General features: G+C 31.8%; 1 protein-coding gene across 2 annotated transcripts in view; it reads left to right on the forward strand.

Annotated features, from left to right (window-relative positions):
- The first annotated feature begins 3,280 nt into the window (after window positions 1-3,280).
- The window catches only part of LOC115884282 (protein drumstick), a 45,039-nt gene continuing 34,651 nt past the window's right edge, over window positions 3,281-13,668 (forward strand). Inside the window, exon 1 of one of the 2 annotated variants that reach the window (XM_030902816.1) lies at window positions 3,281-3,640. The gene's annotated coding sequence lies outside the window, so the exon portion shown is untranslated. The remainder of the gene's footprint in view (window positions 3,641-13,668) is intronic. The other variant, XR_004050536.1, reaches the window with a different exon arrangement.

The following is a 13,668-nucleotide window of genomic DNA, read 5'->3' on the forward strand; positions in this document are numbered from 1 at the left end:
GGCCCCAGCCTATCCCCAGCCGTCGGATTTTATACCCACAGCTAAAGAGTTTCTCGAATAGTCCATAAATCATTAAGGTGCATAGAGAAGGTTTCGAATGTTCTCGTATCTACTACTCCATTCCAGTGAAACTCGTTTTTTCTCGAAAGTTCGAATGAATCATTACGGTGTCTATTCTTTAATGCGATATTAAGGACATCTGAGGGAGGGACATATAGTTAGGTTCTAGAAATAGCATTTTTTAACTCGTCTAGATTTGGGTATTTTTTATCCTTGTATATCCTGTTTTTTAAATGGCCCCAGAGAAAGGAATCATTTGGCGAAATATCAGGAGACCTTGCTGGCCAATTTACTGTATGATTTAGACCAATAACGTATCTGTTAAAACTATTGTCTAAATATTCCCGAACAGCTAGGGTACTATGTGCCGGGCAGACATCCATTTGGTACCAAACTTCCTGATTTTCCCTAGCGGCAACATGTAAAGCAGGTAAAATATGATTTTCTAGTAGTTCCAAATAATATTCTGCATTTAAATTTCGCGTAAGAAATAATGGCCCGATAATATTGTGTCTGTGGATATTGCGTCCTTGTTTCGACAAACCTGTGTTGATTTTCTTTGTTCCAATATCGATAATTTTGAACATTGGATTCATTATTTAAGGTAAACGTGCACTCGTCAGTGAAACATATGTTTTTTAAAAATTCCCTATCCATGTTTGCTCTTTCCATCATATATCAAAACAAAACGCCTGCCGCCGTATTTCGTCCCCATCTCGTAGCTCTTGGTGCTTTTCATATTTGAAGGAATAGTATATTTATGTCGTTTCAAAATTCGAAACGCTGTAGTGTGATCTATTCCTATTTCATCCTCAAGTTTCCTTGTGCTGATCTTTCCATCGTTCTCTTCCACGCACAATAAAACTTCCAAGTCAGTATCATTTCTTGCATCTTCTCTTGGTACCTGCTTTGCTTCACATCTGCAGTTATTTATTAGGGTACCTTTGGTCTCAAATATCTGGATATTCCTTGCGATTGTAGATTTTCCAGGTATCGATCTATTCGGATACAGAGCAGCAAACATCTCCTACACCTTTTGATAACTATTTCCTTGATAATATCATTTAATCATCAATACTTTTTCTTCGGTAGTGTAATTCATGGCTATATGATATTTTCGATGTAGCTATGAGTTTTTAATAATAATAATAAAGCACTAAATAGATAAAATTCTGAAATGACAACTTCATTTGACAGTTATCTTTTACCTTGACTGGTGCTCATCAGTAAATACAGGGCCATAAGAAAGGAGAAATATTTAAAAAGAAATCGGCGATAACTCGTAAACGGGCTTATCAAAAATATCTAAAGTTATTCCTTTCAATGTGGGTTTTAGTGCTTTTCAATAAACCTAAATAGAATTATTCTCTAAAATAATTAGGGAAGCCAATAATTGACCCCATTACAATTTACATGGGATTTCCTATGTCCCGCTTGACGATGCAACACCCGGTATACATAGTGCACAAGCAATTTTTTTTCTATAGGTAGATACTTAAAAATAGTGTATTATTTACCTATACCTATAGAGTAGCGAAGTGTTTTAATTTTGTCGTGACATTTTATGACTATAAGTGAAAAATTCGAGGAAAGACTTAGGTTTTTATAATAGACATTCAGCACGTAGTTGCTGTAAAGTCTAAATTTTATTTTAGGATAGTAAAAAGTACACGGATAATGTCTAGACAAGTTCTATCTTCTTACTTACCAGTTATCACTCAATTTTATGGAACCGGAAATAAAACCTAATTTTGGAGTTTCCAGTATTTAAGAAAATTGTACCAAAAACATGATAATACTGTAGTAGTATACTATAAATAATATAAACCATTTAGGACCTCTCAATATTTAGTTTTTATCTTGTAAATACTGTAATACAATATGGCCGAAAAAAAGGCGTCAACGAGGGCTATGAAATGAAGATCGCTGTCATTTTATATGTAAAATTTCATGGGGAATGTCATCGAAGTTTTTTTCCAAGCCAATTGGACGCCGTTTTTTTCGATTATACGGTATTGTGCAAATATTTCTTCCAACTTTAAAAAATTGTAACAAAAAGTGACCCTTCTCTTGGTATAGGAAGATGATGAACAACTTTTTTCTTTAATTTTTTTTTAGTAGGTATCTTTCTCCGAGATGATCATTAAAGTGATAAATGTAGGTAAATGAGCCTTTAGTTAGTTGCCTAAATTTATAAAAATAATATATTTTTAGTCGATTTTAACATAAACCTGTGAACAAACAAAAAACATTAACAAATCACAACGCTGACTAAAATATTTTGAAAATATTTTTCTTTTACTCTTTGAAATCCATCAGACAACATTCAATCCATTAAAATGGTGTATGCTCTCGTTAAGCATACTATATAATATCTACTATTATTAAAGTACTTTTAATAATAATTATTTATATAAAGAATCTAGATCTATACCAAAGAAGTTGTAGAGGTACTAAAAAGTTTAGAATTAGTTCCTTAAATAAATTAGTATTATTTTACTTACTACTAATTGGGTAAAATATATTTATGTATGTGTAAATTAAATATTTTTTTATTTTTATATTTCCCTCACCCATTTCCCTCATCCATTTCCCTCACTCATTTCCCTCACTTGGTTTTTCTTATTTCTCGCTTCATTTAATTAAGCAAGATATTCTTGTAATATTTTTATTAAATACTTATCTAACATCAACAAAAATAAACAAGAAGATTAACAATAATAATTGAAGATGTTAATACATTTATTTTTGCCTGGAACAAATGCTAGGCTTTTTTGGCTTAAAACCTACATTCTGGCGTTTTAAAAAAGCGACGAGTTTGTGATATTTTGATATGTCAGTTTTTTCCCTCAATTGATTCTAACCTCGGAGGAAAGTTTTCATTATTGTCTCGAGATTTAGTTAATACTATTATTCACTAAATTGAGTAAAACAATAGTTTTTTGGCGACTTCAACATAAGTCTACGTGTGACATTTTGATTCATAAATACTCTTCATACCATTCTACCTTCAACAAAAGTCTCGGTACTTCAAAAATCTTCCTCGTTTTACTCCTCGAGACCCAGCCAACATTCCATTCCTTCTTCCAACACTTATCTCTCTATAATTAGCCTAAACAGTACCACACCAATGGTAGACGAGTGCAACCCGGTGGTAAAACGACTCATTTTAAAAACTTAATCAACCGTCGTACCGCATACCGGCCGTACCACCTCTAAGTCCACCTCTATAAGGTCGAGATTCCCGCGTCTTTTAGGCGGCTTCCAGTCTTTTCTCGCAGGGGAACCTGGCCTTTGGGTACTGGTGCGTTAGGACGCGGCGCACCACGGTAGGCAGTACCATCGGCGGGCGAGCGCGGGCACAGGGGCAAACCCGTTGTTACGACTTCTTAAGTGAACCACTGTGAACCATTGGACTACCATTCGTAGATTGGTACAGAAGCAATTTAGAGTCTAAGAGCAGTAGTTTTTCGACCTTTCACTTAGAGGGTTCTATTGTAGTACGAGCTGGATTTGCACGGGATAGTTTTTCGGGTACTTTTGATCGTATTTTGGCTAGTGAACGTACTGAACTGTATAGGTAAGTCTAATAATAACATTTTTTTATAAATCTTATGTTTGAAAAAGTAAAATGAGATGTTTTCAAACCATTTTCTTGATATATTTAATACAGTTGACTATTATTTTTTGTAGTACTACTATATTTCATAACTGGTTTGCGAGTTCTTCCATATTTTATTGTAGAAACATGTATTTTTTATGCTTGTTTGGTAAATAACATTATAGTCAAAATACTTTATTTTAAATATTATTTTTACTGTAAATTTGCAGTACTTTTCACTAGGTACTCAATATTAATAGTGATATAAAATTGATGCAAACAGTTTATGGTAGTAAATGTATTTAGAGAAGATATTGCTGATTTTTGTTTAAGAATGTATTTTTATATAATCTTTTTTAAATTTTCTCTTTAAAATTTATTTTTATTAACTCAAAAACAAAAAAAAATTGACTCAAATGCTTCTAGAACACTAAATTTTCCACTTTTCACACATATAAACGAAGCAAATTTGAGTATATATTCTTAAAATTAATTCATACACTTTTTACCACATTGAAATTAATTTTTACTAAAATTCATTTCAATATGATTCTGGAATAGAAAAAATGCCATAAAAATCAGTAAAATTTACTGTACTAGAGACTATACAAAGTGTATTTTTTGTCTTTGTTTATATTTTTTAACATGTCAATAATTTTATTCGACTGATAGATTTCTTTAACACCTTTTTTAACATATTTTATAGTAGGTATATTTTATTGGTCAAGTGGTTTAAAATCTTTTATATTTTATACTTAAAATACCATACGATCGAAAAAAAACGGCGTGAGAGATGGCTAGTTGAAATGTACATCGCTGTCATTTTGTATGCAAAATTATATGGGGTATGTCATCGATCATTTCCAAACCAACTGAACGCCGTTTTTATTTGGTTATACGGTATTTAGCTACATTCAATTAATAATAATTTGGAATTTTAAGCATATTTGGATGGTGCGTTAGGACGCATATTATGATTGGTATTTTTTTCTTTAATATTTAATAAAAAATCTTTTTGTGTAAATAGGTAATAAACTATTACTGAAATTATAAATTTCGTGAATCTTTCATGACAAAAAAATCTTCTTTCAAAAAAATATATTTCTTAATGTCAGTATTCCATGGGTATATTGATAAATAAATTCTAAATTACAAGAAAATGCGTTTTCTACGGAAACTTAAAGAGATAGGTAAAAAATGGTATAATATAATTTGATAGGCAATTAAATTGTGCATCTGACTCTCGTAAAATATACAGGGTGTTCCATTTAAATTAAACAAGTTATTGCCGTTTGAAGCTAATAATTTTTTAAAATAAATTTTTAGACACTCTGTATAAGGTAGTATTATTTTTAATATTGCAACACAATAACTGATCAGTAAATAAACTTCAGTAAATATTTAGTATTAAAAACTTAGATACCCTTGGAGAAATGAACCCTTAAAATTTTTACTGCAATTTCACAAAATTGAAAATATTTCAAAAACGGCAAGGTTTAAGTATAATAAACCTTAATCAAATTTACCTTTATTTCAATCGTAGAAACTAAAAATGTAATAATATACAGGGTGTTCCATTTAAAAAAATACAACTTTGATATTTTTTACTTATTTGGGACACTCTGTATCTTGTAAAATTATTTGTAAATTGTCCTTCATCGAACCCAAAACTTACAATTTGTAAAAATCTCATCGTTTAGCTACAATACTCCGTGTCGTATGTGGTGAACAACCCTGTATACATCTTGTAAAAAAAAGTGAACAACAAAAAGTCTCATGTAAAAACAAGTCAGTTATTTTAGTTAGTGTTTTCTAAATTTGTTTCATTTTTTCTTATATTATTTTTTTGATAATATTTTTTAGTATTTTGTTGTTTGATTTTGTTAATTTTTTAGTTTTTTCTCTTTTCTTTTTTTATTTAATTTTTAATTATACGAAGCTTCTAATAATTAATCGAAGATTTTTACCGGTATATGCAAAGTGGGGAAGCTAAATTAACACATAAATAACGTAGCGAACAGCCATTAGAATCGAATTAGTCTGCCTTATGTAACGACTCTCCAAAAAGGTAGTCCATACTCGCATTAATATAAGCCCACGCGCATAAATAATTTATAAAACAAGTGATTTTTTCATAAATTATTTATTAGGAGATGACCGTTTTATGCTTTTTTTTTATTATATGCCTTGTCCGAAAACTATCACATAAAATATAAATTTATTTATGCCTGTTTTTTTTTGGCTGTTCATTGAAGCAACTGTTTTGGTCTTTTATCTTAGCCGAAATTTATAAAAAAATAGGAAATTAGACAAGAAATTTAATATGAATAATGTTAATGACATTTAATTAAAAGAAACTGACTAAATTATACCGCCGCGCCTGCGGTATAGACTATTGATGAAAGAAATACCGGTGTTAGACGGTTTAAGATATTTATTAACATGAATACCACTCTCGATACCGCCGAACAACGAGGTGATTTTTTTAAGTATGGCGGTTGATAAATGAATATATAAAGAATACCGCCGTTCAGCGGTATACTTGAAAAAAAACAGGTATATCAGAAAATTTGAGTATATATTTTTTTCGGTGTACGATTATAGGTGTACCTTTTAGAGTCTTAAATATTTTGAATGTAATTTAACCTAATATATACAGGGTGTTTCAAACACCCTGTTTGATTCCTTGTTCAAAATACAGGATAGTTTGCTTCATAAACGTTGGGTCAAAAGTCAACCATTAGGGAGATATTGCGGTACAAAGATGGCGGAAAAATAATGTTTTTATTTTTTATCTTGAAAACGAAAAGAGATAGAGTAATAAAATTTTATGGAAGCATTACTGTTATGAAAACACACTTTCTGGTAATTTTTTCACTTTTTTAAAATGAGTGGAAGGGATTGAAATAAACTACCCCTATCATTCTTGTTAACGAAATTTAAAGAAAAATCTTATCAAACACATGCAAAAAAATTAATTTGGATAGTTTAGTTTGTTTAGAAACTTTTTATCTCTGGTATTTTTTTGATAAAACTCACCGATTTGAAATTAAAAAATAAAATGTAAAGCATTACATGTCAGGACAAAAAACATTTTCTGATAAAGAATCTAGTAGGCCGCTGTAATTTTTTTAGGAAAAAATCTAATCGGCCGTTGTTACTTTTTAGGATGTTCCTAATATTATTTTATTTGACGTTACTCTACTGCAATGCGTTATTATCTAGATGATTATTATTATCGTTATTATCACTAGATTCTTAATCTAAAAATGTTTTTTGTCCTGACATGTAATGCTTTACATTTTATTTTTTAATTTCCAATCGGTGAGTTTTATCAAAAAAACACAAGAGGTAAAAATTTCTAAACAAACTAAACTATCCAAATTAAAGCATTTGCATGTGTTTGATAAGATTTTTCTTTAAATTTCGTTAACAAGAATGATAGGGGTAGTTTATTTCAACCCCTTCCACTCATTTTAAAAAGTAAAAAAATTACCTGAAAGTGTGTTTTCATAACAGTAATGCTTCCATAAAATTTCATTAGTCTATCTCTTTTCGTTTTCAAGATAAAAAATAAAAACATTATTTTTCCGCCATCTTTGTACCGCGATATCTCCCTAATGGTTGACTTTTGACCCAACGTTTATAAAGCAAACTACCCTTTATTTTGAACAAGGAATCACCCCCTAAAGTTTTTCGCATTTGTTTTGAAACACCCTGTATATCCCTAGTATAATGACACATTTCAGAAATATTAAGATTTGAGCCAAAGATGACAGATTTTTGTTTGTTCTGGCATAAATACTTATGTGTATATCTTCTCTGTCATGTCACCGAAATCAAATAAAAGGATTTCAGGCATTCCGGGTTCGTATATACATATTTAGTGTACATTAAACGTATATATTCTCGTGAAAGAATGTAATCAGTAGTCAAATATTTGAACTAGTCGGTATACGTTGGTGGAGAAAAGGCCCAAAGTTTTATTATCATCATCTTGCCCAAATACAATTATTCTGTTTGTGTAGCGTTTATAAAAGGTCCAGTTTTCATGATTTATTTTACAAGCGGCAACGTGCCGCTTTTAAAAGCAAAGTTTGAATTGTAACTAAGTCTGAGATTGAGATCGGACTATAGGTCCGAAATTTATTCGATAGTTCATACACTCAAAAAACATATAAAAATATATTAATTGATTTTCGGTATAATAATATATTTTCGGTAATATATTAATCAGTAAGCGGTTCGTGACCGAAGAACTGATGAGGCGACGCAAACGCGGACGAAAACAAAAAGACGGGGGGGTCTAAGCTGCAACAAGTTTAATTTTTTTTGTTCCTCAGATATAATATGTTTGAAGGTTAACTTACTAAAAATGTCATAAGAATTTTTTTTTGTTTTTATGTGTTTATTTTCTTTTTGTTTTTTTAAGCAGCTAAGCAACAATAAGCTAGAGATTTTTTTGCTCCTCAGGTATAATAAGTTTGTAAGCATAACTTATTAAAAAAGTCATCATCGGAATTGTTTCTTTATTTTTTTTTCTTCAGAGTACAAACAATATAACTTAAACATATATTAGGTATTAGCTAACTAATCTAATGATCGTAATATAACAGCTCTAATTTGAGGTTTTCGTTCGGTTAGTAAGACGGAATTTCTCACATCAAGCTCTACGACGCGCGACGCGACGACATAAATAAGAAACAAACAAGTAAAAAATAGTTAAAAAATGTTATTGTATAAGAATTATTCCTTGTAGGTTAAGTTTATTCGTCTATCTTTAAGAATAGCAAATTTATATCAATTATGTCATCATAAAACTTCCCTTCGTTCTCACTAAGGGTAACCAACAGCACCTTTTCAATTGCAAATAAAGACAAAGCAGAAAGTCTATCTTGTAACATTGTATTTCTTAAGTAAGATTTTATCCGTTTTAGACAAGAAAAATCCCGCTCGGCTTGAACACTTGTAATCGGGATTGTTAATTTGTCTTTTTATCATTTGTTATACTTATAACACTTATCTGGGGAGTAGGTCTGTTTCCCTGTAAGACCTCTCGCTTTTCATCCTCCTGTCTTCTGGAAAACGGGGTTTCTAGAAGGGACATCGCAATGTCATGTACATGATTCATTTTAAAGTCTGATTATTACAAAATAAATCACTAAACTCTGAATTACGGCTAGATCACACTACTTGCTACTCACAAAAGCATAAAACAAACCGACCGAACAGACGTGACGTTTAGTAATTCCCCGAAATATCTAAAGTTAATTATTTTGACTAGTATTGCATGGATGCCAAGAGTTCATATTATTCAAATTTATTCTATACTCTCTTCAATATACGATATTATTTCCATAATTATTGATGGGGTATTTCGTGAAGATCAATTAATAGATTAATTTTAATTACAAAGAGCATTATAATATCGCATTATCCAGCCATATCAAGCACGAACTATTTTTGAACTTAACAATCAAGTTTGTAAAGAATGGATTTTTTTCATGAATCTGGCAACAGCGTTGCACTTAAGCGATTTGGCTGTCGCCTCTGCAGCAGCTAATTTCACGCTTTCCCTCCGCTCCCCCGACCCACTGATTTTAATGTGTGACGTTTTAGTTCATAGATAAAAAAAGGTCGGCAGAGGCGGCAAAAATTACGCCTCAGGAACGCAGAACGAAAAGATGCATTGTAGTCCAGTTAAAACAGAAACGATATGGCGCGGGCGGTTGGTTTAGACCGGTCGAAAAGAAAAAGGCTTGGTATATTTTAATAAAATTATTCAATATTAATATTGCTATAATATAAATATACGATTAGCTGGAAATAAATTTGTGTACTACTAAAGGATAGAATTTCGAGGTGAGGCGGCGCCTCAGTTGCCTCACCTGACGGGCCGCCACTGATATTAATTTATTTCTAGGAAAAAAATAAATGTGAGTTTTATAAAAGAAACATAATATACCTAAAATCTAAGGATTTTGACATATTTCACATTTTGTGAAAATGAAAAGTAAATTTTAAATTTCGATAACAGCTACCTAAATTTTAGTTGACCCTGTATAGTCCGATATTTAATTACAGTAACTCTTGTATGTTAAACCAAATTGAAATTTGAGCCGAAAAGTTATACAGGGTAAGACAAAATTAATATGGAACATTAGTCACTTTTAAAAGGAAGTTACTCCTTTATTTTAAATGGAACACCCAGTATATTATTCCGGTGTTCAATGGGGAATTTATATATCTTCAATATATTATTAAGATTGCCTATCCCGCAGACAAAGATTTCCGTAGATATTTTAAATTTTATGCGTTATACTCAACGGTAATAAAAAAATGCACGTTTAAAACATATTTTAATTATTACAGAATTAAAACTAGATATAAACCTATAATTATGTGACAAAAATTAGCTTTATGAAATCAAATGCTCAAAATGCTTCCTTTCCTGTTAACTGCATAAAATGATTGTCTTTTCAAAAGGATATTTTCAGTTGGTAGACAGTAAACACTGTCTTTAACATATCCCCATAAAAAAACCACTAGATAAAATCAGGAGCTCCGTTCACCAATTAATGCTCAACTAATGCTCTCTAATGTAGGATGCATTTTCGGCAAATTTCTGAGATTTTTTTTGTTTTAACTGACACAAAATGATACCTAGTTGTTAAAGTTGGACTAATTAGACAGCTATGTTGAAGTAACGTCAGATCCCATATCACAGCCACCTAGATTTTATCAAATAATAAAAATCAACTCAGATCAAATCATGTAAATGAAAATATCTAGGAAAATCTTTGTTTGAGGGGTAGGCAACCATAATAGTATTTTGAAGAAACCTAAATTCTCCATTGAATATCGGAATAATATACTGGGGTGTAAAATAATTTTGAAGGTGACTAATGTTCAATATTAATTTTGTCTTACCCTGTATAACTTTCTGGATCAAGTTTTAATTTGATTTAGAGAACAATAGTTAATTTAACTACATATTAGGTTAAACCATGTAAATTCCAATTTAGGTAGCTTTTATTGTAATTTAAAAATTGTTCTTTATTTCTAGAATATATTAAATATATAAAAAAACTTACATTTTAGTCATATACTTCTCTTATAAAACTCACCTTTATTTTTCTCCTAGAATCCGAAAATCAATTAATATATAGGGTGTTTCATTACAAAAAACACAACTTTGATATGTAACTTTTTTTGCGGACACCCTGTAGAACTCTCTATATTTTTAAAAAGTGCTCTGAATTAACCTACATATGCTAACAAAATTTCATCTGCTGCTGAGCAAATTGACTGTAAATAAATCAATTTGCAAAGCATAATGTTTTTAAAAGATAAAAACTGTTTTGCTCTTTCTGGTGTGCGTCCGGCCTTAGTATAATAAGATACTATAAATCGAATTGTACGTTGAGCCATTCAAAGTCTGGCACTGGCAGTACCGCCACTGCGGTTTGCTACATCCGGTCGTAGGTATACCCGTTCCAAAACCGTCAGCGCTCTTACATATTCAGCAGGCAGGCTACCGTGGTACGCGCGGCACCCCGCCGCGGTGCTACTGGTCACGGTGGTACCGGCGATACGGTGGTGGGGGTACCGTTTTTATTGGTGCACTCGCCGCGAAACAATCGACAAACAGGCCGCTACTGGGTACCGCATCGTCCAATTAAGGCGCCGCGTGCGGTCCTATAGGATGACGCAATGCAGTGGTTCGGTGGTACTACCACAGCAGATTATAAACTTTGTTTTTTCTTTATTGTTTTTCGTGGTTCCAATTTTCGGAATCGGGCACTAGTTAGGTTACTAGTTTGCGCACATAGCACGCCCACTTATGGCCTCTAAAATTGTGCACAGTTCTCGACCGGCACAGTTATTAGAGAGATATCGGAAAACCGAATAGCGTCATGCAGTATTTACGCGTACCTTATCATGGTTACGATATGCGCGAGTCAATTTTTAACTTAATTAACACCCGCTAATAACGTTACCGCCTGACGTAATTTGTGGATTGCGCAATTACACTAAGCGCTATTTCTAAATAACGTTTAAAAATTGCTTAAATGGGCATGTGTGGGTATTTGACAACCGGGACCGGTCGGCGAGATCTTTTATTTTAGGTTATGTTTGAATTGTTTTGAATTATTACTTTAGTTTTATTAGGTAATTTGATATTTAAGTAGCTGGGATTAGTTTTAATTAAATAAATATGGCCCAAAATATGGATTCCACCTCTTCCAATATTAAAGAACCTAAAAGAGGCTTGGGTTTACAGCAGATGACGACTTAGCCCTTCTAAGAGAATTTGTTGCTTGTTGCCCTAAACCCACTGGCAGACGTTAAACAATAAAGCACTGGAAATAAGCACTTTAGCCCTTTAGTTTTAAAATACCTAGTAAACAAAACAATTTCAAAGTTTTAAATTCAAAGTTAGGTTAAGTTTAAATAGCGGACGCCACGCGAACAGAATTCTTTCCGATCCGATAACTATAAATGAAGAGAGTTAATACCACCTCACGTACAGGAAATAACACCTGGCCTTATTAACGTCCATGCACGCTATTCGGTTTAGCGATATCTCTCTATTACGCTGTTTATTGTTATTTTACGCGAGTTTATTTTTGCGCACAGGAAATTTTGCACATCGTCATAAAAAACAATTTTCGTACCACGAATTGGGGATAAGATTGTTATCTGTATACATATAGTATACTTAATCTATGGTTTAGCGATGAAGTAGACGAATCAGATCGTTTTATTTGGTGCGTGCGCACGAAAATTCTGTTGAACGAAAAGGACAGATTTATGCAAGATTGATATTCCTATTTCTTTTCTTTGACTTTACTTTCCACTCATTGTGTAAATGCGGTAGGTATACTAGCAATATATTTGGAAATATGTTAAGAATAACTGAAAAAAGAATTCTTAGGCAAAAAACAAACTATTACAGAGAGACTGTTTCATTATACTTTAATTATAATCTTTTTTTATTAACTAATGAATGATACTGAAAATATTTCCAAGGTTAAGTCCAGGTATATTCCAATCCGACCATACAAACACACCGTTTTGGTTCGATGTTATTTTCTGACGAAATAAACTATATTTTTGTCATACGCTCCCAAAAACAGCTATTTTACGGACTCATTTCAGTCCGTAAAATGTTTCTTTTTCGGCCTAGGCCGTAAAGGTCGTCATGGCAACCTTTATGGACTAAAATGTCTAAATTCGTTATTTGGTTGTTTTATTTTGTCATTCGAAATTTGTCACAAAATCACATAAAATTATACATATATTTATAATTAAATTATTAAATACTAACAATATCAAAAGCTAAGTTATTTGTTTAAAGTAAGTACCTAGGTACCTATTTAAAAGAGGCTTTTAAATTAAAATATTCTTAAATTACAGTCACAAACAAGACATAATCATGTGGTACATTTTTTGCCTAAGACAAGCATATTTTCTATACAACTCAACTGGATTGACAACGTTCCCTTCGTTCACCACCGGAAACACTCTTTTGATATTAGTTTTGTATCCGCAAGGGTAACTAAAAGGCAGCTGTTGTCTTTTTCTATGATGTCTTGCACTCGTAGAGAGTACAATTCTTCTCTTCTACATGCTCCACAAAGGCCAATGACAAGAGCTACCTAAAAATCAAATACAATGGAATAAGAAACCATCTATATATTTTAAAAATCATTATCGCAAACTTACCTTAGTAAGTAAATAAGTTTCATCACTAGCCGTGGCCAAAAATCACCGATCTCTTTTATGGACAAAACCTTAGACTTTTTAGGCTCGTAACCAACCGAATTCCTCTTCAAAAAAGCAATAAGTTTTGGAAATTTGTCAATATAAATATCTTCTTTAACACTTAACACTGCTCTCAGCATGGAATATTTCGACCAAATTGACGATGGTTTGAATGTTTGTGACTGTAATTTAAGAATATTTTAATTTAAAAGCCTCTTTTAAATAGGTACCTAGGTACT

This window comes from Sitophilus oryzae, unplaced genomic scaffold, assembly GCF_002938485.1.
Source record: "Sitophilus oryzae breed Bouriz unplaced genomic scaffold, Soryzae_2.0 scaffold_227_pilon_pilon, whole genome shotgun sequence".
Taxonomy (NCBI): Eukaryota; Metazoa; Arthropoda; class Insecta; order Coleoptera; family Curculionidae; genus Sitophilus; species Sitophilus oryzae.